The sequence below is a fragment of the Ovis canadensis genome, chromosome 5 (assembly GCF_042477335.2).
Source record: "Ovis canadensis isolate MfBH-ARS-UI-01 breed Bighorn chromosome 5, ARS-UI_OviCan_v2, whole genome shotgun sequence".
Lineage (NCBI taxonomy): Eukaryota > Metazoa > Chordata > Mammalia > Artiodactyla > Bovidae > Ovis > Ovis canadensis.
Window position 1 is genome coordinate 20,273,669 of NC_091249.1, and position 15,686 is coordinate 20,289,354.

Genomic DNA, 15,686 nt, shown 5'->3' on the forward strand with positions numbered 1-15,686 from the left:
GGCCAGCATCACAGCAGGTATTATTAATTGGCCAGGTGAGAGGATCCTATCTAGTAATATCATGAATAGATAGAACAGGACTGAACACCATCTAAAATAAATTTCCCAGGGAGTATCAGAGCCCTAGAGAACAGAAATCCACCAAGGTAACCCAGAAGTACTAGACACAGGTAATTGGCCACAACCCAACAATTGGATTGAGTTTTAACCTAGCATTGAATCATGTCCATGATAGAAAACATTTGATCGATAGGCATAGGTCCAAGGAATCAAGAAAACATTATAAATGATCATACAAGTCAGATCAGCATTTGGGGCAAGCTGTCTGCTTCTGATGTCATCTTCTTCTCATCCTAGCGTAGTGTGCTTTCCTCTGTTTGAGCATTTTAAGGTGAGTTTGAGGTCAGCAGTGTAAGGTAAGGGAGAGAAGGCGAAGTTTGGAAAAAGGAGACCGGCACTTTACAGGAACAGATCACCTTTAACAAGGTGAGAAGGGGCAGCAGTCCGATTAGTGAGCTGCTGCACTAACCCAAGAAAAGAGTAAGTATATATAGGCATATATGTGGAAATCTACCGTCTTAAGGGGGCCTGTTCTTTTTCAAGGTTGTTCAGAGTAGTTATCTCTTAAAGGGCTGGGGCAGGAATTCAGGTGATCAGTCAGAGGCTGGGACCGGCTGGGAGCTGGGCATAGTCAACCTTAATGTCCATTTTCTCCTTTGGGTGAGAGAGTTCTTTGTTTTGCATAGAATGGTGGGGAGGACCCGGAGGGGAGTTTTAACTCCAGGCGATTTTGAGTCGTGTAACTTTCCTTCAAGCAGGCCTCTCTACAGACCAATCCAGCTAAGGGGCCTTTGGAAGCAGGAGTTAACTCAAGAGTCAGTTTACCTTCAGTTTCACTGGGCCTGAGCTAGTTAAGAGAACCTGATAGAAAGGTCCTTCCATCCAGGTTGGAGACAGTTCCTTAAATTATGTCTTCTTCCAGTCTTGGTTGCAGGTCAAGATGCATGAGGCATCTGATCGTCATTCAAAGAGAGATTACTGAGATAAGCTTCAGAAACAACCCTAGGGTGTTCTTTAATAATTCAATTAAATTTTACATTAATATATTCTAACAACAAAGAATTATCCAGGAAATAAGCCTTAGTAGATACAGATCTCCATTAACAAACTGGGATTCAACATTCACTGAAACATCTTTTTCTCCCTAAAGTATAAAAAGAAAATGAAAGTGACTCAGTCGTGTCCAATTCTTTGTGATTCCCATGGTCTGTACAGTCCATGGAATTCTCCAGGCCAGAATCCTGGAGTGGGTAGCCTTTCTCTTCTTCAGGGGGTTCTTCCCAACCCAGGGTTCGAACCCAGGTCTCCCGCATTGCTGGTGGATTCTTTACCAGCTGAGCCACAAGGGAAGCCCAAAAATTTCCCCCTAAAATCACCACCATTTTTACCAACTATAACCAAATTAATACTTGTTTGTAATATAGATCTGGTCTCAATAAACTTGGCCTGATGATTTACATAACCATAATTGATCATAGACCTTTTTGCTTTGCTCAGACTTTTATAGTCAGACTGAACTTTTAAAATAAAACCTTTCAGGGCTAGGGAAAGGTTGCTGCTGCTGCTGCTGCTAAGTCGTCTCAATCGTGTTTGACTCTGTGCGACCCCATAGACGGCAGCCCACCAGGCTCCGCCGTCCCTGGGATTCTCCAGGCAAGAACACTGGAGTGGGTTGCCATTTCCTTCTCCAATGCATGAAAATGAAAAGTGAAAGTGAGGTCGCTCGGTCGTGTCCGACTCTTTGTGACCCCATGGACTGTAGCCTACCAGGCTTTTCCATCCATGGGATTTTCCAGGCAAAAGTACTGGAGTGGGGTGCCACTGCCTTCTCCGAGAGAAAGATTATGGAAGGCTTATCACAGATTTTGCCTAACACATCTAGGTAAATTCTTCCCTTCTCAGTTCAGTTCAGTTCAGTTCAGTCGCTCAGTCGTGTCTGACTCTTTGCGACCCCATGAATCACAGCACGCCAGGCCTCCCTGTCCATCACCAACTCCCAGAGTTCACTCAGACTCACGTCCATCGAGTCAGTGATGCCATCCAGCCATCTCATCCTCTGTTGTCCCCTTCTCCTCCTGCCCCCAATCCCTTCCAGAATCAGTCTTTTCCAATGAGTCAACTCTTCACATGAGGCGGCCAAAGTATTGGAGTTTCAGCTTCAGCATGAGTCCTTCCAATGAACACCCAGGACTGATCTCCTTTAGGATGGACTGGTTGGATCTCCTTGCAATCCAAGGGACTCTCAAGAGTCTTCTCCAACACCACAGTGCAAAAGCATCAATGCTTTGGTGCTCAGCTTTCTTCACAGTCCAACTCTCACATCCATACATGACCAGTGGAAAAACCATAGCCTTGACTAGACAGACTTTTGTTGGCAAAGTAATATCTCTGCTTTTGAATATGCTATCTAGGTTGGTCATAACTTTCCTTCCAAGGAGTAAGCGTCTTTTCATTTCATGGCTGCAAACATCATCTGCCGTGATTTTGGAGCCCCCAAAAATAAAGTCTGACACTGTTTCCACTGTTTCCCCATCTATTTCCCATGAAGTGATGGGACCAGATGCTGTGATCTTTGTTTTCTGAATGTTGAGCTTTAAGCCAACTTTTTCACTCTTTCACTTTCATCAAGAAGCTTTTTAGCTCCTCTTCACTTTCTGCCATAAGGGTGGTGTCATCTGCATATCTGAGGTTATCGATATTTCTCCCGGCAATCTTGATTCCAGCTTGTGCTTCTTCCAGCCCAGTGTTTCTCATGATGTACTCTGCATAGAAGTTAAATAAGCAGGGTGATAATATACAGCCTTGATGTACTCTTTTTGCTATTTGGAACCAGTCTGTTGTTCCATGTCCAGTTCTAACTGCTGCTTCCTGACCTGCATACAGATTTCTCAAGAGGCACATCAGGTGGTCTGGTATTCCCATCTCTTTCAGAATTTCCCACAGTTTCTTGTGATCCACACAGTCAAAGGCTTTGGCATAGTCAATAAAGCAAAAATAGATGTTTTTCTGGAGCTCTTTTGCTTTTTTGATATCCAGCGGATGTTGGCAATTTGATATCTGGTTCCTCTGCCTTTTCTAAAACCAGCTTGAACATCTGGAAGTTCACGGTTCACGTATTGCTGAAGCCTGGCTTGGAGAATTTTGAGCATTACTTTACTAGTGTGAGAGATGAGTGCAATTGTGCGGTAGTTTGAGCATTCTTTGGCATTGCCTTTCTTTGGGATTGGAATGAAAACTGACCTTTTCCAGTCCTGTGGCCACTACTGAGTTTTCCAAATTTGCTGGCATATTGAGTGCAGCACTTTCACAGCATCATCTTTCAGGATTTGAAATAGTTCAACTGGAATTCCATCACCTCCACTAGCTTTGTTCGTAATGATGTTTCCTAAAGGTCTCCAAAATTCCTTGAGTTTTCTGTTCCTGTTAGATAACCTTCTTAACTTACCTAATAAGGTTACTGGAAACGAAGAGCATCCAATCTCTAGAGGGTTCAGACAGAGAGAAAAGATAAATGTTTCAATTTGTTTATAAAATATAATTTTACCAAATTACTGTCATAATTAGTTTGAAGGGAAGGTTTCTTCTTCTTCTTCTTCTTCTTACAGCTGGAAAACACAGATTTAAATCAGTAATTTTTCAGATAGAAACCATCACAGTTATAAGCATATTCACCAGTTCATTCAGTCATTTTGTTAACCTTTTGAAGTCATCCAGTTTTCCATCAAATCCTTACCCAGTTCAGAAACTGGTATTTATCCAAAAGTCCTTCTATAAATCTTCTTGAAGTGAAAGCATTTTTGCAAAACTTGGTTAGTGCTATGACAGTATTTTGAGATAGTAACTAGAATTAGGCCTGATAATATTTTACCCAAGCATATCTTAGGAACACTTGGCGCCCCACTCCAGTACTCCTGCCTGGAAAATCCCATGGATGGAGGAGCCTGGTAGGCTGCAGTCCATGGGGTCGCTGAGGGTCGGACACGACTGAGCGACTTCACTTTCACTTTTCACTTTTATGCATTGAAGAAGGAAATGGCAACCCACTCCAGTGTTCTTGCCTGGAGAATCCCAGGGATGGGGGAGCCTGGTGGGCTGCCGTCTATGGGGTCGCACAGAGTTGGACATGACTGAAGTGACTTAGCATACAGTTTCTAGGATATCTATATTAGTAACACTTACCGTAGAATATAACCTGAGACGTTACTCACTTGACAATACTCTCCATGTAATTCTATGTACAAAATGAACCTAATTAGTGTAATATCTCTCTTTAGGATGTTTCAGGGGCCCTCTGAAGCATCCCAAAGTTAGCTAGAGATCTTCTTCATTAGAATGATTTGGGAAGTTTTGCCAACAAATACCAAAAAGGTTTAGAACACTCAGTCAGATAAGATTATAGGTCATTGTGAAACAACAGTTATTCACTTGGCTGAAGTATGTGGATGTGAGATGTGAGAGCTGAACTACAAAGAAGGCTGAGTGCTGGAAGAATTGATGCTTTTGAACGGTGGTGTTGGAGAAGACTCTGGAGAGTCCCTTGGACTGCAAAGAGATCCAACCAGTCCATCCTAAAGGAGATCAGTCCTGAATATTCATTGGAAGGACTGATGCTGAAGCTGAAGCTCCAATACTTTGGCCACCTGATGCGAAGAACTGACTCGTTTGAAAACACCCTGATGCTGGGAAAGACTGAAGGCAGGAGGAGAAGGGGACGATGACAGAGGATGAGATGGTTGGTTGGATGGTGTCACAGACTCATTGGTCATGAGTTTGAGTAAACTCCAGGAGTTGGTGATGGACAGGGAGGCCTGGCGTGCTGTGGTTCATGGTGTCACAAAGAGTTGGACACGACTGAGCAACAGAACTGAACTGAACTAGCCAAAGGAACAATAAAGGATTTCAGAACAGATTATTTAAGAGATACAGAAACTTAAATCTGAAAGGCAGTTCAATATCTGAAGATAAGATTCGTAACAGAAAGAAAAGCTATATTTAACTTTTTGCACCAGGGTACTTTGTTTAAAGGAGAAGACAATGGCACCCAACTCCAGTACTCTCGCCTGGAGAATCCCAGGGATGGGGGAGCCTGGTGGGCTGCCATCTATGGGGTTGCACAGAGTTGGACATGACTGAAATGACTTAGCAGCAGCAGCAGTGTATGTACAGGAGAAGGCAATGGCACCCCACTCCAGTACTCTTGCCTTGAAAATCCCATGGACAGAGGAGCCTGGTAGGCTGCAGTCCATGGGGTCGCTGACAGTTGGACACGACTCAGTGACTTCACTTTCACTTTTCACTTTCATGCATTGGAGAAGGAAATGGCAACCCACTCCAGTGTTCTTGCTTGGAGAATCCCAGGGACGGCGGAGCCTGGTGGGCTGTCGTCTATGGGGTCGCACAGAGTCAGACACGACTGAAGCAACTTAGCACTTTGTTTAAAAGGGAAAATTAATTAACTTTATTTTAAACTTAGTCCTTACTGTGTACAAAACTCTTTGCTCATGGTTCACTTTTCACAAACCTCATCGCTTTCTGCACCCATGACTGTGTTCTTCCATCCTAACGAGCCGCCTGTAAGTCAGGCCTGCTTTCTTTTCCTTTCACAAAATGCAGTTCCATTCCTCATACCTTCTTTACTGAAAACACACTTCCTACTTCCCTTAAGCAACCAAGAACTGACTTTTATATTCGTGCGTTATACATTGGTGAGCATAAATACCAGTGATAATTTCTAAAATCTTTGCTTTCTTAGAGAGAACATTTAGGATGAAAACAAACATCATTCATTGAAAATCCCAAATCTCTTTAGTTTCTCTGTGAAAGGAAATTACTGTTCAGTAGTAAATGTTTCAAAGTCTTATTATATTTGGAAATGACTTAGCTATTCAATAGACTTCCAACACTTAGTTTAGCACAACCCTTAGAAGTTCAAGTTATCTCTACCTGGAAAGGCTATTTTAAACAGACATTCCTAAAGCATAATTATTCTTAATAGAGTTTATCTAAAGGCTCATATCTCATTTACATTTTTTAGAAGTTTCTTCACTCGAGGTAATTTCCTTGCTGACAAACTTGTAACAGATATAATATTTAACTTACATTAAACCTAGATACAATGAAAATATTCTGCTTTAATGTTAACTACTCATAGACATGTCTACATTAGGGAGATCAACAAACGAAGATTAATATCAAGTATTTAATACTGAATATTTCCCAGTTCACGTGAACCTGAAATTCATTTAGGTTAATTTCTCTTGTATTTAGAATTGTTTGATTTGTAAGCACTTACTTTTTTCTTTTAGGCCAATTAGATTAGAGCTCATTTACAAACTGATCTCAGCAATCAGCAGTATTATCCAAAAATACAAACACACACACACTAAGACATACATATATCCATATAGACACAGGAGATTCTATAGCTTTGTTTCCCAAACTTCGTTATGAATACTAGTTGTAAGAAAATGGTTGAAACAAGATTTTAAAAGGCTTTGTTCCCCATTCTTTTCCCTTTTGGTTTCAGGAATTAGAGATGGTCTAGATAAGTGACCCAGATGTGCCTATGTACCAAGTCGCTTCAATCGTGTCCAACTCTTCGCGACCCCACGGACTATAAACCACCAGGCTCTTCTGTTCATGGGATTCTCCAGGCAAGAATACTGGAGTGGTTTGCCATTTCCTTCTCCAGGGGATCTTCCCAACCCAGGTATGGAACCCGAGTCTCTTTATGTGTCCCGGATTGGCAGGCGGGTTCTTACCCACTAGCGCCACCTGGTGATCCAGACAGCTCTGGTCTAAAGGTATAGAAGTTATTTCCTCAGGGCCAGAATTCTTAGAGAGATTTTTTTTTTTTTTTAATTCAAGCTTTCTCTGGAGTCTAAAGAATATTGCGATCACTTTGTCAAAAATCGTTTTTCTGTGACCATCGCTTCATAGCCAAAATTTAGACCAGATAGTGCTCAACTTGGTCCTGATAACAAGGGCAGATTGGTGCCAGCGGGGATTGTCCCTCTGGGGAAGTGCAAGTCCTAGTTTGATTAACCCCAGTATGTTGATTACAGGAGGAAGTCCTGTACTTAAGGGAACTTCAATCCATTTTTCCATCCTGTGTCAATAAAGGTCAATATTTTAGGCCATTTTTCTTGCCACTGGATCATAGCTTTAGACTGACCAGTCAAAAGAATTTCCCCCCCACCCCCAAAAAAAAGAATTTTTCCCAAGGGGTTCCCAGGTGGAGTGTGGAACCTCTGGGTGTCCAGGTGGAGTGTGGAACCTCTGGGTGAGCAATTCCCATATTAATTTGAGCAGTTTGTACAGCTGTCTGTGTGCTCAAACCAAACCAACAAAACCAAACCGAACCAGAACTTCAGTCACACTCCAAATGAAACAAAAGGCAAAGAGATGCCCAGAAATCAAAAGCCAAGAGGCATAAATGCCAAACGTGACTTCCCAGTTCCATTAGACCTGTGACCCACCAGAGTCAGTGCTAGCAGCCTTTTTAAATTCTGATATAGTTTTAAGCAATTTCTTGTTTATTTTCTGTGAAGAAGTTACTCTATCATTTCCTCGTTTAGAAGCTTCTAGAAACCATTCAAAGTAAGCATGGCAGGCCTTTTCTAATTGTGCATGCAAAAAATATCACTTTTGGAATATCAAAAGAACCCCAGTTTGGCCATTTTAGGTGGAGCTCTCTTCTAGTATAATTTCTCCAATTAACTAGGTAATTGCATGTATGAGCTCCGCACGTATTGTACATGAATCTGGCTGGAGTGTTAGTCAGAGGCTGGCTTTCTGACATCCCTTTGTCTCTGTTTTCGAAAGATTCTGTTTCCCATTTTGAGCTGAATTTGTCAGGGATAAAAATCAGTAGTGAACTTGGGTAGTGGGCCTATGTGCTGCTTGTGAGCTTAACTCCTCTAGGAGTCACCCCAGAGTCATTTCAGCTCATCTTACACGTCTTGGATTCTGCCTCCGGCAATCTAAGACCACTATGCTGTTCAGGTCGCTGAATGGCCAGTTCTTATGTGCGTTTAATTAATGGTGGGTTTCCCTACAGGCCCACTGCACGGTGTGAGGACTAGGCCTTCACCACTCCCGCAAATTTCTCAGTCACCTGAGAAAACCAAAACCAGCCGGGAGGAGCCTTCTCCCTTTTCTTCAGAGCAAAGCTCTCATATATTTTCCTCACTTTTATCCTGACAAATTCTATAATGGCAGTCAAATTGAGGGAAAGTGTCAGATCAGCCTCTTACTTAACCACTTAGCCAAGACCATTCAGCCCTCCACAATGGAACGACCTCCTCATCTTTCAGCCAAGCCCCAGGTATTCCTTGATATTTTTCACAATCAGGCCCTGCTACCCAGTACCTTTCCACTGGGTGGGCAATTCCCCTAGCATCTTTCAGCCAGCCCCCCACCCAGTATCTTTTGACTGGGTGGGAATTTCTTGGTATCTTCCAACCGAGCTCCATTCAGTGTCTAGACCGTGAGTGCCCACCCCCCACCCCAGTATCTTTCCTACCGGGAGGGGGCAGGTAACCTGTTCCACTGCCAAATAAAACTCAGAATCTCAATCAATATTGGAGATTCGAGAACCAGGAGAAATTTACCCAGATTTGTCGGCACTCCCTGAGGCGGCGGATGGGTGCAAGGGGCCACGGCTGGTACCAAAGTTCCGGTTCCTCGTGGAGTCCAGTCGAAGTGAGGAAGTCTACTCTGGGTCCCTTCGTGGTCGCCATAACTGTTGACTTAACAACAACAACAACAAAGATGTACAACTTGACAGTTGCGAGTTAAGTTAAATTTGGGGCAAAATGAGGACGGCAGCCTGGGAGGCAGCATCTCAGATAGCTCTGAGAGATTGCTCCAAAGCAGCAGTGGGGGAAAGTCAATATACAAGGTTTTGGTGAAGGGGGAGTTCAACCCCATGAAACACTCATTTTACGAAAGGTTTTTGTTAGTCGTGAGGATCTGATGTCACCATGAAGGGATTTAGTGTTTCTCCAGCTATGAGGCGATGCAGGGATTGAGATCATAAAATCGGTTCCTAAAAACATCCAGCTATCTAAAGACCTGCCCACCAGATTCCCTGGAGCACAGAGCGCCTCCCTCCACCCTGAATCCTCAGGGGTTGTTGAAGGCCAACAGGTGTAACAGCATGGGGTTCCATGTCCACAGAGGTGGATGGCAAATGCTTTTGTTGTTCACTAGTTGACAGTGCCTCTGGTAAGTGCCAATTTGTAGTTGACAATGGGGTCACAAAGAGTTGAACACAGCTGAGAGACTGAACAACAACTGGAGGCCAAAGCACTTTGCTCAGAACTCCTCACCGGCCCCTCCTGACGAGGCCGCTCTTGTTCTGGCCCCTCTTTACACTTGGAAAAAATGAGGTTTCCTTAGCACAGGTCCATGTGCTCAATGCACGGTGAGACCCATCACAGGGACACTTTGGAATTTGGAATAGGGAAAGTTTTATTCCAGGGCCATCCAAGGAAGCTGGTGGCTCAGGACCCACAAAAAACTCCTGAACTCCCAGAAGGGTGAGGGGACGTTGGGCACAGATTTTGGTATCAGCTTCTTCACAATTCTCTGAGTGGCTGATGAGGAGGTCAAAGGGTGCTTATCACAGGGATTAACATCATCCATCTTTCTGGCCTTAGGCATTTCTGGGTTGGATGCTGGCCAGGAAGATCCTGTGAGAGGGGAGTGGGGTTCCCTGGGACACCCCATAGGGCATGGGCATTTTCATCTGTAAAAAAACACCTCAGGAAGGGGTATTAGATACTACTATCTCCATACTTCATAAAGGAGCTAAAACAGAAGATATGGGGGAGGAGTCTGCCCTGGGAAGGCCGCTTAGGGTCATGTTCAGTTACACTTCAGAGGGTTTATTGTGGAGTCCGGGGGTGGTAGAGACAGACGCTGGCAGAAAGGGCAAGTTCCTGCCTGGAGCCAGGACAAGGGCCTGGGTGGCTGTCGGTTGTCTGGTGCGTCCCCTGGTGGCCATGTAGGACCACTGCAGTCTGAGTCGTGTTGGGAGGTCCAGCTCTTCTCTCCCCTCCCTGCAGGCTCTGGTCGGTCCTCTGACACCCTATATGCCTCCTAAGGTCCGCTCGGCAGGGGACAGAGACACTAAGTGAACCCCAGCAAGGTCTGGAGATCCCTGAAGTCTAAACCCAGTCTTCTCAGTCAGACACAACACCGCCCAGATCACCACTCACGCCTCAGCCTTCATTTCTCGCAACTGGGGACTTGCGGCCAAAAAAAAGCCCTCTGCCTCTTCCCTTTGTGATACAGACGAACACAGAGCTGGCGTGCACCGGCTGCTCAGTAACTGCGATGGTCACGCTCAGAAACACGTAGGAGAAGGGCAAGGACCTGACATGGGGTGTCCCAGGAGCCCCACTCCCCTCTCACAGGATCGAACTGGCCAGCATGCAACCAAGAAAGCCCCAAGGCCAGAATGTGGCAAAAGCAACCCACCGTTTTTTCCGGGAAAAGGAAAAAGGAGACTGAAGCCTAAACTGAAAACCTGCCTGCCCTCTGCCTGCACAGGCTCCATTCAAGCATCGCCAAGTCGGAGGCTCCTCCTGGAGCTTCTCATTGGTCGCCACCGCTATTATGCTAATCAGGGGGCAGTCCTAGCCCATACAGGTTCCAGCAGTTGAATTTGGCGCTACTTCTATTGACTGCACAACCATGCCCACGGACACCGAGATGGACATGAGTGAGTTCATGATGCCCACCAAAGAAAAGGACATGAGTGAATCCATGATGCCCACAGACAAAGAAATAGACGAGAGTGGGTCAGTGCTGTGTGGCCGCAAGCTGCCGCTGTGGCTGGGGCTCCTGCTGCTCCTGGCGGCGGGGGGGCTGCTTGTGCCCCTCATCTACTTCGCTGTCAGGGCCAACAGCAAGGCCTGCGTGGACGGCCTCCAAGCACAGAAGGAGTGTCAGGAGCTCAACCAACACCTGCAGCGCCAGCTAAACCAGCCCCAGGAAGTCTTACACGAGAAGGAAGCCGAAGCTGCCACGTGCAAACAGACGGTGGTAAGCCATTGCAGCCCCTCGAGAGGGCCCCGGACTTGGAGGTCTCTCCCAGGGTCTTGTGGAGATCAAGATAGATCTGGAAACTGTGTCCTTTTTATCACCACCAAGGTTTGGGAACTTGCAAACTCTCTCTGGCACCCCACTCCAGTTGTCTTGCCTGGAAAACCCCATGGAAGGAGGAGCCTGGTAGGCTGCAGTCCATGGGGTCGCTAAGAGTCGGGCACACCTGAGCGACTTCACTTTCACTTTTCACTTTTATGCATTGGAGAAGGAAATGGCAACCCACTTCAGTACTCTTGCTTGGAGAATCCCAGGGACAGGGGAGCCTGGCGGGCTGCCGTCTATGGGGTCGCATGGAGTCGGACACGACTGAAGGAACTTAGCAGCAGCAGCAGCAGCAAACTCTCTCCAGGGTGCTGGTGTATGTTGGGGGGGAGCTTTAAAACTCACATTTACAGGCGTCAGTATCCGTTTAGGGTATGAAGGATCCTTAAACTCTGGTGCTTAAATGGGGGGATCTAGAAACACCACTTGGGCAAATCTTGGGGAGCAGAAATCCCCTCTAGAGGCTGGGAACAGGTCCTCCCCAGCTCTTTCCGCTGTATCCTGAGAGCCCTTGAAATTTTCATGTATGTTCTAATATGGAGGACCTTGAAACTATTGTGGACATCTAACTTGGGTTTTGAAATCATCACTCTCACTTCCCAAACCCAGCCTCTTGTTTCTGGTTATAGAAGGAACTCTTAACCTTATTGGGCTACAGCCCAGGGGATCTGGAAACTTCTCCTAGAGTCTGGGCATGGGGAACCTCCACATTCTCTTCTGGGGAGCCTTCAAAACTCCCATTTAGAGGATCACACTCTTACAGGGGTCCCGGGGAAGGTGGGAGGTTGTGCCCATTCTTCAAGGTAGAAGTCTGAGGGTCAGGAGGAGGGCTGGCTGGGAAATGAAGGGTGTATGCATCTGAGTGCCTCTGACCCCAGGGCTCAGGGAGGGGTCCAGCACCCAGGCTCAGGAGTCCAGGTTCTGACCCTCCCCTCTGACCCAGGCGACCCTGAGGGACTCTCTGAAGAAGGAGCAGGCACGAGTGGAGGAGCTTCAGGGTGAGAAAAGCAGATGACCAGGGTTCCGCCGAGTGGGCTAGTGGGGCAGCGACAGGCCAGGTGTTGAGAGCCCGGAGGGAGGGTACCAGGGTTGTGATCAGGCGAGAGGAAGGGGGGCCAGATTCCATTTGGGGTGGGGGAGCCGGGAGCCGGGTTTCCCAGCTGGGGATGAATGAACACCGCGCTAAGTCAGGAGATGTCCCGGCTGGGTGTCAGGCGCTTTAGCGAGATCACTGTGTGGACGAGGCCCCTGAATCTGTGCCCCATCGCTCAAACAGGAGAGTTGGCAACCAGGAGAGTTGAACCAACAACTGGATGACCTTTCCGAGAAATTAAGGTGCGAGACCACGCCCCGGACACGCCCCTTTGACTCCACCCCCCGACTCCCCAGTCCCCTCGGCTCAGAAAAACCCCAATGCTCAGGAGACTAAGTTTAAGCCCCAGCCTCGTCTCATCTGTCACGCAACCCTGGGGTGGCCGCTGCTCACCTGCCCAGCGACTTGGTCAGGGAGGAGTGGAGATTCTTAAGGGCAAAGCGCAGATCTCCTGGAGCCCAGGAAGCCGCAGCCTGAGTTCCCTGATTTCTATTCCAGAAGAAAGAGTGAGGACTCAGCGGAGGATTACGCCTCTAGCTTCTTCGGCCTGTTCCTCGTTTCTTGCGGTGTGGTGACGACCCCGGTTGTGTGCATCAGCTGCAAGTGTCTGAAGAAATGAGGTCCCAGAAAGCCGGCAGGTACGAAGGGGGCGTCTCGAGGAAGAAGAAAGCTCGGAGGGGCTGGGAGCTGGGGCTGGGTCAGGGTCTGGGGAGGCGGCCTGCCTGCAGGACAGGGGTCTGGGCACCGAGGAGTAGAATCTGGAGACAGGGAGGGCTCAGTGAGTTGGGAGGGGCCCTAGAGTCTGGTGCGGGCAGAGCCCGGGATTCGTCAGCCTCTGACTCCCTATTGTGATGTCTTTTACGCCACAACCAGGACTGGGCCGACTCCAGCTCCGATTCCCCGGTTTGAGGCTTCCGGTCCTGGCCAGTCCCAACACGACCACATGGCAACGCGGTGGTAGGGAGGACGGGGTACCCTAAGGGGCCCAAGACAGGGCAGTCCTAAAAGAGTGGGCAGTAGCAGGGCTGACCCAAGGCCGCCTAGAGCCAGGGATGGCACGCGAGTCGGGTTGCGGCACCTCCATCTTACTGAGGGTGCACTAAGAAAGTCAGTTTCCTCTTGGGTCTTTGGACTTGAAATGGAAACATCCCTTTTGGGGGGAAACTGGACTCTCAAGTGTTTGGAGCGTTCCTGAGGCACCTTTCAAAGTATCTGAGGCCTGCCCTGCAGACAAAGGTGGACATCCACTGACGTCCACAGCCAGCCTTCCGTGCTCTAGAATGTTCCTCAGTACCACTGGGGTTCCAGCAGGCACCGTCCCCCTGCATCCCCAGCCCTCTTCTCCGCTGGCAGCATCGAAGGACCCTCGTCCGGGCTCCCTGCCTGCAGTTTTCTCCTCTCATCTCCTGGCTTCTCTCATCTCATTACCGCTTCATCTTCGGATGACACTGGTTCCACGAGGAAACCGAGGCTGAGACGAGGGACACTCTGTCCTGGCTCCCAGTCCCTTCCGGAAGAAAGTGCAGGGCTGGGACTCACACTTGGATGAGCAGACTCGCGGCAGATCTGTGTCACCTGGCCTTGCCACCTCCATCCCCCAAGCTCCTATTCATCCTACAGTACCCAGCCCTGGCAGCCCCTCCCCAGAGATTCCCCTGCTTCTCAAAATGAAGTCCTCGAAGAGTTCTCTGATGACTTAGTGGTTTGGATTCCAGGCTCCCAAGGCCTGGGTTCAGTCCCAGGTCTAGAAACTAATATCCCATCACCGGGAGAGATGACCAATAAAAAGGAAAGAAAGCTCTCCCTGTGTGTGCTCCATGCTCCTAAAATGGAGTTTGATGGTGGCCTTCCTTAACAGAGCCCCTTATAAGCATATGGTTTCTACGTGACTACAAAGAATGCTCCCGAATGCTTTAGTGGAAGGAAGCTTGTGGAAAATAACAAAGAGCCAAAGTGGGAACTGTTTGAGTGACAAAATAAATATCACCACGTGTAAAATAAATATCCATGAGTTCACAGGGATATGAACACATGACTGACCAAAGCAAGAAATGAAAGAGAGGAGAAAAATCTCCCAGGCGGAGGAATATCAAATAACATACACAGATATCTGGCCCTCACGAGGATGGCATGCGGGTCCCATGGCTTTGGTGTGGGCTGTAAATCATCACCTCTTTCCAGAAGGCACAGGTGGAAGAGAGGAAGGAGGCGACTTTATGGTGGAGACACCTGACGGACACCACCTCAGCCAGGGCCGCATGACCCAGATCACAGGGTGAGTCAGGCCGCTGGCCCGTGTCCTGGACACACGTGTGTCGTGAGAAAGGCACTTGCCCTCTCCTGTCCTTCTCGCCAAAGCCCAGTCCAGCCACGAGAACAACACCAGGCCTATCCCGCCCGAGGACCACCCTGCAGATCACCTGACTCTCAGCTCCCAAGGTCATCACCACCAGGAAAGCCTGAGAAGCTGCCTGACCCAGGGGAGCCACAGAGGCATCAGGACTCAGGGTCCTGTGAGGATCCAGGGGCAGAAAAAGGGCAGTGGGGGAAACTGAGGAGATGGGATAATGCATGGGCTTCAGTTAGCCCTGTTATCAGTCAGCACTGGTTCATACATTCCAACACATGCACCTTAAGATGAAAGATGAGCACAGTGGGGGAAATAGAAAATGAGTCTATGCAGTGTTTCTGTAGTATCTTTGCTGGGTGTGTGCAAACCAAAATAAAGTGAGTCTTTAAAAAATAACAAAGGTTGGGACTTCCCTGCTGGTCTGGTGGTTAAGGCACCTCACTTAAACTGCAAAGGGACATGGGTTAGATCTGGTGTCATGGAACTAACATCCCACATTCTGCAAGGCACAGCCAAAATACACAAGAAAAAAAAGATTGGGACTTTCCTAGGGATCCAGTGGGTAAGACTGCACTCCCCCACTGCAGGGGGGCCTGATTTGGCCCTGATCAGGAAACTAGATAAGGTTCCATGTGTCACAACAAAGACTCAGCCTACCACGAATAAGACCTGGCACAGACAATTATATATATACATATTTTTTTAAAGCATAAATTCAGAAGAATATGCATTATGTTTTCCAATTGAAATCTTAGAGGGAAAACTCACAAACTTCCTTTTTGCAGGGCTGAGACTAGAACGAGGTGACTACAGCACTAGCTTTGTTGCAGAATGTGGGGAGGCACCAAACTTCTATTATGTTCATGCCCATTTTACAGCGATGGAAACTAAGGCTGGGCTGAAATCACTTGCCCAGGTCTGGCAGGGAGGCAGGGCTGAGCACATGCAATCTTGACCCCTACCTGAAATCATGGTCTTCAGCTGACCCTAAAGTTCACAAGTCAGCCCAGTGGAGCTCCAATATGA